The sequence below is a fragment of the Oryza glaberrima genome, chromosome 2 (genome assembly GCF_000147395.1).
Source record: "Oryza glaberrima chromosome 2, OglaRS2, whole genome shotgun sequence".
NCBI classification, from domain to species: Eukaryota; Viridiplantae; Streptophyta; class Magnoliopsida; order Poales; family Poaceae; genus Oryza; species Oryza glaberrima.
In genome coordinates, this window is record NC_068327.1 from 18,542,177 (window position 1) to 18,552,123 (window position 9,947).

The 9,947-nt window shown below is 44.5% G+C and overlaps 1 pseudogene; it reads left to right on the plus strand.

Annotated features, from left to right (window-relative positions):
* The first annotated feature begins 309 nt into the window (after nt 1-309).
* LOC127762563 (uncharacterized) lies at nt 310-8,576 on the plus strand (annotated as a pseudogene).
* The last annotated feature ends 1,371 nt before the right edge of the window (nt 8,577-9,947 follow it).

The following is a 9,947-nucleotide window of genomic DNA, read 5'->3' on the forward strand; positions in this document are numbered from 1 at the left end:
TCTAGAAAATGTGATGGAAGATGATGATAGAGAAAGTGTGTGTAGGAAATAAAGAAGATATAAATACTTGTTTGAATAATTACATATAATTTTGTATGAAATTATAAAACTAAGCTAATTTAATATTAAAATAAGAAAAACATATTAAATATTTGTTTATAATGTAATTAAAACATGAAAAATATGTACAATGAATTTAATAATAATGATTAATTGTATGAATAATTATATTCAATTATTGTATTATTATATAATTACCTTGTAAATCTTGGATTTTGTATAATTACGATTTATATGTATTTCATATAGATGGATCGGCAATGGATGTACGCGGATCGGCGGTCGAAAGAGTTTATTGACGGCGTGCATTATTTTTTGGGTGTGGCCAATGATAACAAGCGTAACGGTTTTATAAGCTGTCCATGCGACAAGTGCAAAAACCAGAAAGAGTATTCCACCACACGAACTATTCATGCCCACCTGTTTCAGTGGGGTTTCATGCGTAGCTACAATTGCTGGACCTCACACGGAGAGGTTGGGGTTGCAATGGAAGAAGATGAAGTAGAAGATGAGAACATTCTGGACTAGGCTCAGTATGGCGGATTTGAAGAAAACACAATGGGCGAGGCGGAGCTGGATGTTGAAGGGAATGACGGTGCTGATGAACTTGGTCAAATATTGCGGGACTTACAGGAGGACTGCGAAAGTGAAAAAGAGGTGCAGAAACTGGAGCGCATGTTAGCGGACCACAGAACAACGTTGTACCCAGGTTGCGAGAAGGGCTACAAAAAGTTGAGTACCATCCTAGAATTCTTGCAGTGGAAGGTTAAAAATGGTGTGAGTGACAAGGCATTCGGCGAGTTATTGAAACTCGTAAAGAACATTCTTCCGGAGGGGAACGAATTGCCCGAAAGTACATACGAAGCTAAGAAGACAGTCTGCCCTCTAGGTCTGGAAGTACAGAAGATTTACGCGTGTCCGAACGACTATATCCTGTATCGCGGTGAGTACGAAAACCTGGAAGCATGCCCTGTTTGCAAAGCACTACGATACAAGATAAGACGAGATGATCCAGGTGAAGTTGACGGACAGCCTTTGAAGAAGAGAATTCCTGCTAAGATGATGTGGTATTTCCCTATAATACCAAGGCTGAAGCGGTTTTTCAGGAACAAATCACATGCTAGAATGATGCGGTGGCACGCAGAAGAACGTAAACAGGATGGGATGCTGAGACACCCCGCTGATGGGTCGCAGTGGCGAAATATCGACAGAACATTTAAAGACTTCGGCGAGGATGCACAAAACATGAGGTTTGGTTTAAGCACTGATGGAATGAATCCGTTTGGAGAGATGAGCAGTGGCCATAGCACCTGGCCAGTCACCATGTGCATCTACAATCTTCCCCCTTGGCTATGCATGAAGCGGAAGTACATCATGATGCCGATTATTATTCAAGGCCCGAAGCAACCTGGTAACGACATTGATGTGTACCTAAGACCATTGGTTGAAGATCTGAAAGTGCTGTGGAGGAAAGAGGGCGTCCCCATGTGGGATGAGGACAAGCAGGAGCAATTTAACCTACGAGCGTTGCTATTCGTTACAATTAACGATTGGCCTGCACTTAGTAACCTATCCGGACAATCAAACAAGGGGTACAACGCTTGCACTCACTGTTTGGATGAAACTGAAAGTACTTATCTGAAGCATTGCAGGAAGGTTGTGTACATGGGCCATCGTCGACTCCTTGCTGCAAACCACCCTGTACGGAAAAAATGCAAGCACTTCGAACAGAAGGCATACCATCATACTAAGTCTAAACATCGCAACGGGAAAGCAGTGTTCGAAATGGTGAAGGATCTGAAAGTAGTATTTGGAAAGGGGCCTGGCAGACAACCTATAGAGAGCGAAGATGGTCACGCGGCGATGTGGAAGAAAAACTCTATTTTTTGGGAGCTACCCTATTGGGAGGTCTTGGACGTTCGCCACGCAATCGACGTAATGCACCTCACTAAGAACCTTTGCGTAAACCTGCTGGGCTTCTTAGGTGTATATGGGAAGTCCAAAGATACACTCGAAGCACGCAATGATCTCAAGCATATGGAACAACGCGAGGGCCTTCATCCGGAACCGAACGAGAAAGGAAGCCATTACTTAAGTCCAGCGAGCTACACCCTAAGCAAGGAAGAGAAGGAGAGTATGTTTCAATGCCTAGAGAGCATCAAGGTACCGTCCGAATACTCCTCGAATGTAAAGAGAATAATAAGCACGAAGGATAAGAAGTTCACAAACCTAAAGTCTCATGACTGTCACGTGCTTATGACACAGCTGCTTCCTGTTATAATTCATGGTATCCTTCCTGATAATGTGCGGGCAACAATAACGAAGCTTTGTGCTTTCATGAACGCAATTTCACAGAAAGTCATCGATCCAGAAAGTTTAGCCGCCCTTCAGCATGACGTGGTGCAATACCTTGTCAGCTTTGAGTTGATCTTTCCACCGTCATTCTTCAATATAATGACGCATCTTCTGCGCCACCTTGTAAAAGAGATCGGTATTCTCGGTCCTGTGTACCTACACAACATGTTTCCTTTCGAGAGGTACATGGGCGTTCTAAAGAAGTACGTTCGTAACCGTTCTCGTCCGGAAGCAAGCATCGCGAAGGGGTATGGAACAGAGGAGGTCATTGAGTTCTGCGTAGATTTTATTGAAGACCTCGAGCCAATCGGGGTACCCGAATCAATCCATGAGGGGAGACTACGGGGAAAGGGCACACTTGGAAGGAGAGCAATTATGACTGTAGAAAACGATTTATTCCGTAAAGCACATTTCACGGTTTTGCAACAATCTTCGTTGGTTTCTCCTTACATCGATGAGCACCTTGCGATTGTTCGCTCAGAAAACAGTGGCAAGTCCGATGCCTGGATTACACGCCATCATATTGATACTTTCCCCGCTTGGTTGCGAGAACACCTCCTAGGTAACGAGACGATTGACCGACAACTAGCCTTCTTGGCTAGGGGACCCTCCGGCTCGGTAACTACATTCCAAGGTCATGAAATCAATGGATACACTTTTTACACAAGAGCCCAAGACAAAAAGAGCACGAACCAGAACAGTGGTGTTCGTATCGATGCCATAGGACACGATGGTCCAACTAGCACGTATTACGGTGTCATCGACAACATTTGGGAACTAGAGTATGGACCCCTGAAGGTCCCTCTGTTTCGGTGCCAATGGGTTAGGCTGACCGGTGGAGGCGTAACGATTGATGACAGCGGGATGACAGCGGGATGACCTAAACAAAGTGGGATACTCAGATGAACCATTCGTTCTAGCCAATGATGTAACGCAAGTTTTTTACGTGAAGGACATGGATAGCAAACCAAAGAAGGGGAAAGGGCCCGATGAGCCAAGACGCCATGTTGTTCTCCCAGGCAAGAGGAAAATCGTTGGCGTCGAGGATAAGACTGACGAAAATTACGATCTGTTTGAGGGGCAACCTCCGTTTGCAGTGACGGTTGACCCGAGCATCATACTATCAAAGGAGGACACGCCGTATTCACGCAACGATCATAGCGAAGGAACAATAGTGAGGAGAAAGTACGTGAAGAAGACAGTGACCTAGGTTGTTTGATGGAAGATGTAAATTATTTGTATTGTATTGAAGGTCGAACAATTTGGATCAATATATTATTCTCAACTGCTTAATTTGTAATGTATTACTATTTTTCAACCATATGATATTTATAAATGGTTACTTCCATTTATTTACACTTTGAATACAATTAATTAGGCAATATGTTATTTATAACTGATTATTGGTATTTATTTCCACTTTGAAAACAATTAAGTAGGCCATATCTTAATTATAAATGATAATTTCTATTTATTTACACTTTGAATATAATTAAATTGGCCTTATGTTAATTATAAATGATTATTTCTATTTATTTATACTTTGAGACCATTTACTTAGGCATATCCTGTTTATTTCTATTTATTAAAATTTTGAAAACATTTAATTCGGCCATACGTAAATTACGTACGATTTTGGTATTTATTTGGACTTTGAAACCATATAAATCGGCCATGTGCTAATTATATTGGATTTATTGGTATTTATTTCGACTTGTAAGACAATTTAAGAAGGCCATAAATCGGTTTTGTGTACACATCTTTAGTCCCGGTTATTAACAGTATCCGAGACCAATACAAATTTTGGAATAGCGGGAAATCATCTTTTGTCCCGGTTCGTGGCTTCAACCGGGACTAAAGATATCTTTAGTCCCGGTTAGTAGTAACAACCGGGAGTAAATATTTGTTCTTTACTCCCGGTTGTTACTACCAACCGGGACTAAAGATATCTTTAGCCCCGGTTGAAGCCACGAACCGGGACAAAAGATTACCGGGTATAAATATCCACTGCATCGTCTTCCCCGCGCCACACTTAGACTTCTCCACGATCGATCTTCTTCCTCCCGTGCCATTACCGCCCCAGATGTCGCCGTCGCATCCGCCGTCGTCGTCGTCGTGCTCGCTGCGCTCATTCGTCCTCGCGAACGCCACCGGCAGCGTTGCCTAACTTAAGGTGATGGGCGCAAATCTTGCACCTTCGATCTCGCATTCTCTCTCTCTCTCTCTCTCTCTCTCTCTCTCTCTCTCGATCTTGACACGCGCCGGCCGACCGGACCTCGCCGCCATCGTCGTCGCCGACTCCACCGCCGGCCGCCGCCGCCGCGCGCTGACACCACCGCCGCTGCGCGCCGACACCACCGCCGCCGCGCGCCGACTCCACCTCCACCGCCACCGCCGCCGCCGCGCGCTGACTCCACCGCCTCCGCGCGCCGACTCCACCTCCACCTCCACCTCCACCTCCACCGCCGCCGCCACCTTAGCGACTTTCACGAACGACGACTTAGCGACTTAGCGACTTTCACGAACGACGACTTAGCGACTTTGGCGGACAACGACTTAGCGACTTAGCGAGTTAGCGACTTAGCGAGAACGACGACTTAGCGACTTTGACGGACAAAGACTTAGTGACTTAGCGACTTTCACGAACGACGACTTAGCGACTTTGACAGACAACGACTTAGCGACTTAGCGACTTTCACGAATGACGACTTAGCGACTTTCACGAACGATGACTTAGCGACTTTGACGGACAACGACTTAGCGACTTAGCGAGAACGACGACTTAGCGACTTAACGAGAACAACGACTTAGCGAATTATACATGTATACTTGTAGGGTTTAGACGTATAAGCTGTACATGTTGATGTCCATGACCTCACTGTCTTTTTTTCTTTGCACGCACAGATGGCAGACCGCGATGACGAACAAATCCTGTTAGACACGATCGCAGAGGGCAGCAGTTAGTATTGGGTGGATGATGAGGGGAACGAGGATCCCAACCAATACCTGAACGAGGAGGGCAACGATGAGGGTAACCAGGAGGCTAACCAGGAGGGGACCGAGGAGGGGACTGATAATCAACCATCGGCCAGACAGAAGAGGCCACGCGGGAAAAGAGGTCCCGCGAAGAAGCTTGAGGGAATGCACATCGTTACTGAGATTGCCCCAGACGGTGAACCAGTAGCCCCAGCGGGTATAGGACGAAAGTTTGTGAATCATTGTGGTTGAGTCTTGAGAGACAACGTCCCCATCAGCATAGTGTACTGGCGTCGAACTAGGTCACGCGGGGATGAAGATAGCTTTCTCCTTGACGCAGAGAAGGACATGTTGTGGACCACCATGCTGGAGACATTCACGATCCCTGAGGCAGATCGTCCCAGATGCAAAGAATGGACCCTGAAGAAAATGGCAGAACTATTCCAGAGCTACAAATCAGATCTGTACAAGAGATACATCCTCAAGGGCTTGACACCTGATTTCAACGTGCATAACAAACTTAGGGATCACTGGGATGCGTTTGTGGCATACAAGACTGGAGCGCAAGGGCAAGCACAGGTAGAAAAGAACAAAGCCAATGCAGCTAAGAAGAAATACCATCACCGTCTTGGGTCAGGCGGATATGGAAAGGCAATCCCTAAGTGGGACAAGTTGGAAGCTGACTTGATAGCAAGGGGTATCGAGCCGGCCACGGCTAATTGGCCTGAGCGATCGAGGAACTGGTTCTATGCACACGGTGGATCGCTCAATCCAGGTAATGGCTCCCTCATATTCGGCGATGAGATTCGAGATGCAGCTCGCCGACTTGCGGATGCAATTGAAGCCTCTACGCAGGGGACTTTCCGGCCCGACAGAGAGAAGGACGAGCTCACCCTCGCACTACAGAATCCTGAGCATCCAGGACGAACGCGAGGAAAAGGCGTCCTTCCTTGGAAATATGGATTCAAAGAGGACATCCACACGTATAGGAGTCGGATGAGGAGCAAGAGGGATACAGAGGCTAAGATCGTCAATCTTGAGTACAGGGTGTCTACCTACGAGGCAAGGATGCAAGAGGAGGTGACAAGACAGGTGGACCAACGCCTGGCCGAGCAGCGCGGAATGGAAACACAAGCGCCCGTCATGGTGAGCCCCTCGGGCAACCGCAGCAGCTGCGCATCAACGAGCCAAGTTGGATCAGAGGGCATTGAGGCAGTGGCAGCTCACGAAGCAACCCACTTCCCCGTTGATGATATCACGCAGCAAACACCCTGCGATATGCATACTCCATTCAGGAACTTGTCTATCAAGGTATGCGAAATGCGAAATTTGTTACATATATATGTTGATTAGTAATTAATGAACTATATTTCTTGTGAAGGTCGCGTCGGGCATGGCCATACCCACGGACCCTTTGAGTACATACCATTGCAGTCCCATTCCACATGGATATGCGAAGGTCGAGATAGAGCTGATCGAACGAACCTACGAGGATCTTGAGCTTGACATCCCCGGAGGAGACGGGGAGAAGAAACTTGGAGACACAGCCCACGCCATCATACTCTGGCGTAAGAAGTACGTCGTGTTTCCGGGGCAAGAACGGCCGCCCGCTCCTCCTTCCCCGCCGCAAGCACAATCTCCTCCGCCATCACCGCCACGTCAGTCTCCTCCGGCTCCTTCCCCTGCACCACCACCTCCTCCGCGTGCACCAGCTGCCAAGTCTGCACCATCGGGCCCGCGGGCAACTACTCCTCCGCATGAACCTGTTGCCAAGTCTACACCGTCAAGGTCCCGCCCATATGAACCCGCACCATCAAGGCCGAAGAAGAAAGCCAAATCTGACGAGCCACGGCTCCCCGCTCTCAAGAAAAGGGCGTACGACTTGACTCCGGAGGAGCTCGATGAAGCCGTTAGAGCGGAAGTTAGGGAGCAGTTGAAGCCACGTAGTCCGGAAAAGAAGATCCCTATAGCCCCGGAGGTTCAGGATCACTTTATTAAGATGGCCGAACCGGGCAAACCGGTCGAAGTTTCTGACTATGATCGAACATTGAGGAAGGTTCTTAAAGCCAAGCCTTCAGCAGTGAAGTGCGGAAAAGAAGTCCCTCAGCTGGGGCAACAACCATGACAAGAGGTTGAACCGTTAGTCGTAGAACCGGCACAACTAGAGATATGCAACTTCTTGAAAGATACGGGACTGAGTATGGAGCAGTTGCTAGAGGACGCACCTATCGAAACGGCTCTGGTCATGTACACGTTTAAACTCGGTGAACCGCTAGTCACGCCTGATAAGATCAGAGAGCTACCTACACAGATGTACCGGTTCCATCAATGGTACATGGACAAATCAGCGATGGGTAGAGAGATGTTCGGAGCTAGGGTGCGAAACTCAAATTATTACCAAGGAGAAGATGTTATTTGGATCCGCTACGAAGAAGTCTTCGACTTATACCACCTGAAGGCCCTCGATGTCTCTATTCTCAGCGCGTGGACTTTGTAAGTACTGTTTATAGTTCAATTTTGTTCCTCCTTTGAACGTTGCTCACACACATTCCTTTTCCCCGTTGTAGAATGGAGATTCAGTTGTGCCGTCAACACAACAAATTCAATACTGGATTCATGGACCCACGCAAAGTGAACACGCTGATGATACAACAATACGAGAAACAAACCGAGGACAATATCGTCCATTTCCTGGTGCAGCAGCATTATAAGAGGTTCATACTACTTCCCTACAACACATCGTGAGTTCCTACAATCATAATTAACTTCAATTTTGTTCCTTCAATTTTGTTCCTACAAAGTTCCTACAATCATACTATGTATCATGTAATGCAAATTGCAGATTCCATTGGGTCCTTCTCCTTTTCGACCTTGAGAAATCCAAAGTTCATGTCTACGATTCAATGGATAAACCGGAGAAAACTTTCGCAAAGATTTTTGAAGTGATAGATAGGTATTGTCATATATTGCACTGTCATTATGAATCATTGTATAACTACTAGATCTCGGATAATAAATTAATCCTTCCTAACAACTCTAAATAGAGCATGAATTCGGTTCCGTACATTGGTCCACGGGATCTGGAATGAAAAACTCACCCGAAGGTTCAATTTTCCGGTTAGTACATGCTAGCTCCAATTTTGTATTGAATCACTTCTTTGTTCTAAATCAGATATGCATACTAAATCTCTCGTTGTTTCTCTTTCAGTGCGCAAAGCAGGAAAAGGGGACTAACTTGTCCGGCTACTACGTATGCCATTACATGCACTGCTTAGCACACCAAATCAGGACTGGCCAAGACCTTGAAGTATGTAAATTTATTCTTCCGTCAATTATTGCTTACTGGTTTCATATATATAATCCCCTTTTTTTCCAAATAACAGATGATTTACCTGATAGATAACACCACCCACGATGATTTCATAAGGGCTGTTCAAGAACAGATAATGGGATTCATCAACAAGCATATTCTCCGTCCCATAGGAGAATTCTATTACGATGGATCGACTATTCATAAAGCTGGTCCTTCTTCTTCCGATGCCACCAAGTCGTAGTAGCAGAAACAAAGATTACAACGTCCGAACGAATTGTAATATATATCTATATATTCATATATGCACACATGCATTTACTTTTGTGTACTTGGTTTGGTAATATATGTGTATATTTACTTACTTGCAAACTCATATTTTGTTAATATATATATATATATATGCATATGGCCTCTAATTACTTAAGTGCACATATATTTGTATATACATACATACATACATACATATATATATATATATATATATATATATATATATATATATATATATATATATATATATATATATATATATATAAATGTATATATTACACACATGCTATACATATAGTGCACACATATATGCATGTGTGTAATATATACATTTCTATATTATGCATATATATATATATGTATTTAAACATATATATATATACATGATATATATTCATATATATATATATATATATATATATATATATATATATATATGTATATGTGTACACCAGGCAGCACAACCAAATTAAAAAAAATACAAGAAAAATTCTTTAGTCCCGGTTGGTGACACCAATCGGGACTAAAGATGGCTTTGCCGGCCACGTGGCTCAGCCATCTTTAGTCCCGGTTGGTGTCACCAACCGGGACTAAAGATGGAGATTTATTCCCGGGTATTTGAACCGGGACTAAAGACCGCTACCCGGGAGTAAAGGGGGTTGCGAACTGGGAGAGATGAGCACTTCTCCAGTAGTGTATCTAATTGTTAGAAATAATAGATTCATCGAGATATATCTAATTGTTCGAAATAATAGATTCATCGGTTTATAAGTTATAACGGATGGTCAGATTTTTTTTCTTTTTTCTCATAATTTCAAAGATTTTTTCTAATTTATTAGAGTGCGACATGACAACTTAGGAGAGCATGTAGGATGTCACGTGGTGACTTAAGTGCATCCGTAGAAAGTTTAATGGACTTGTGCGTAGAATACAACTTGAAAAAACATTATATTTTTCTACAACTATTAGCTCA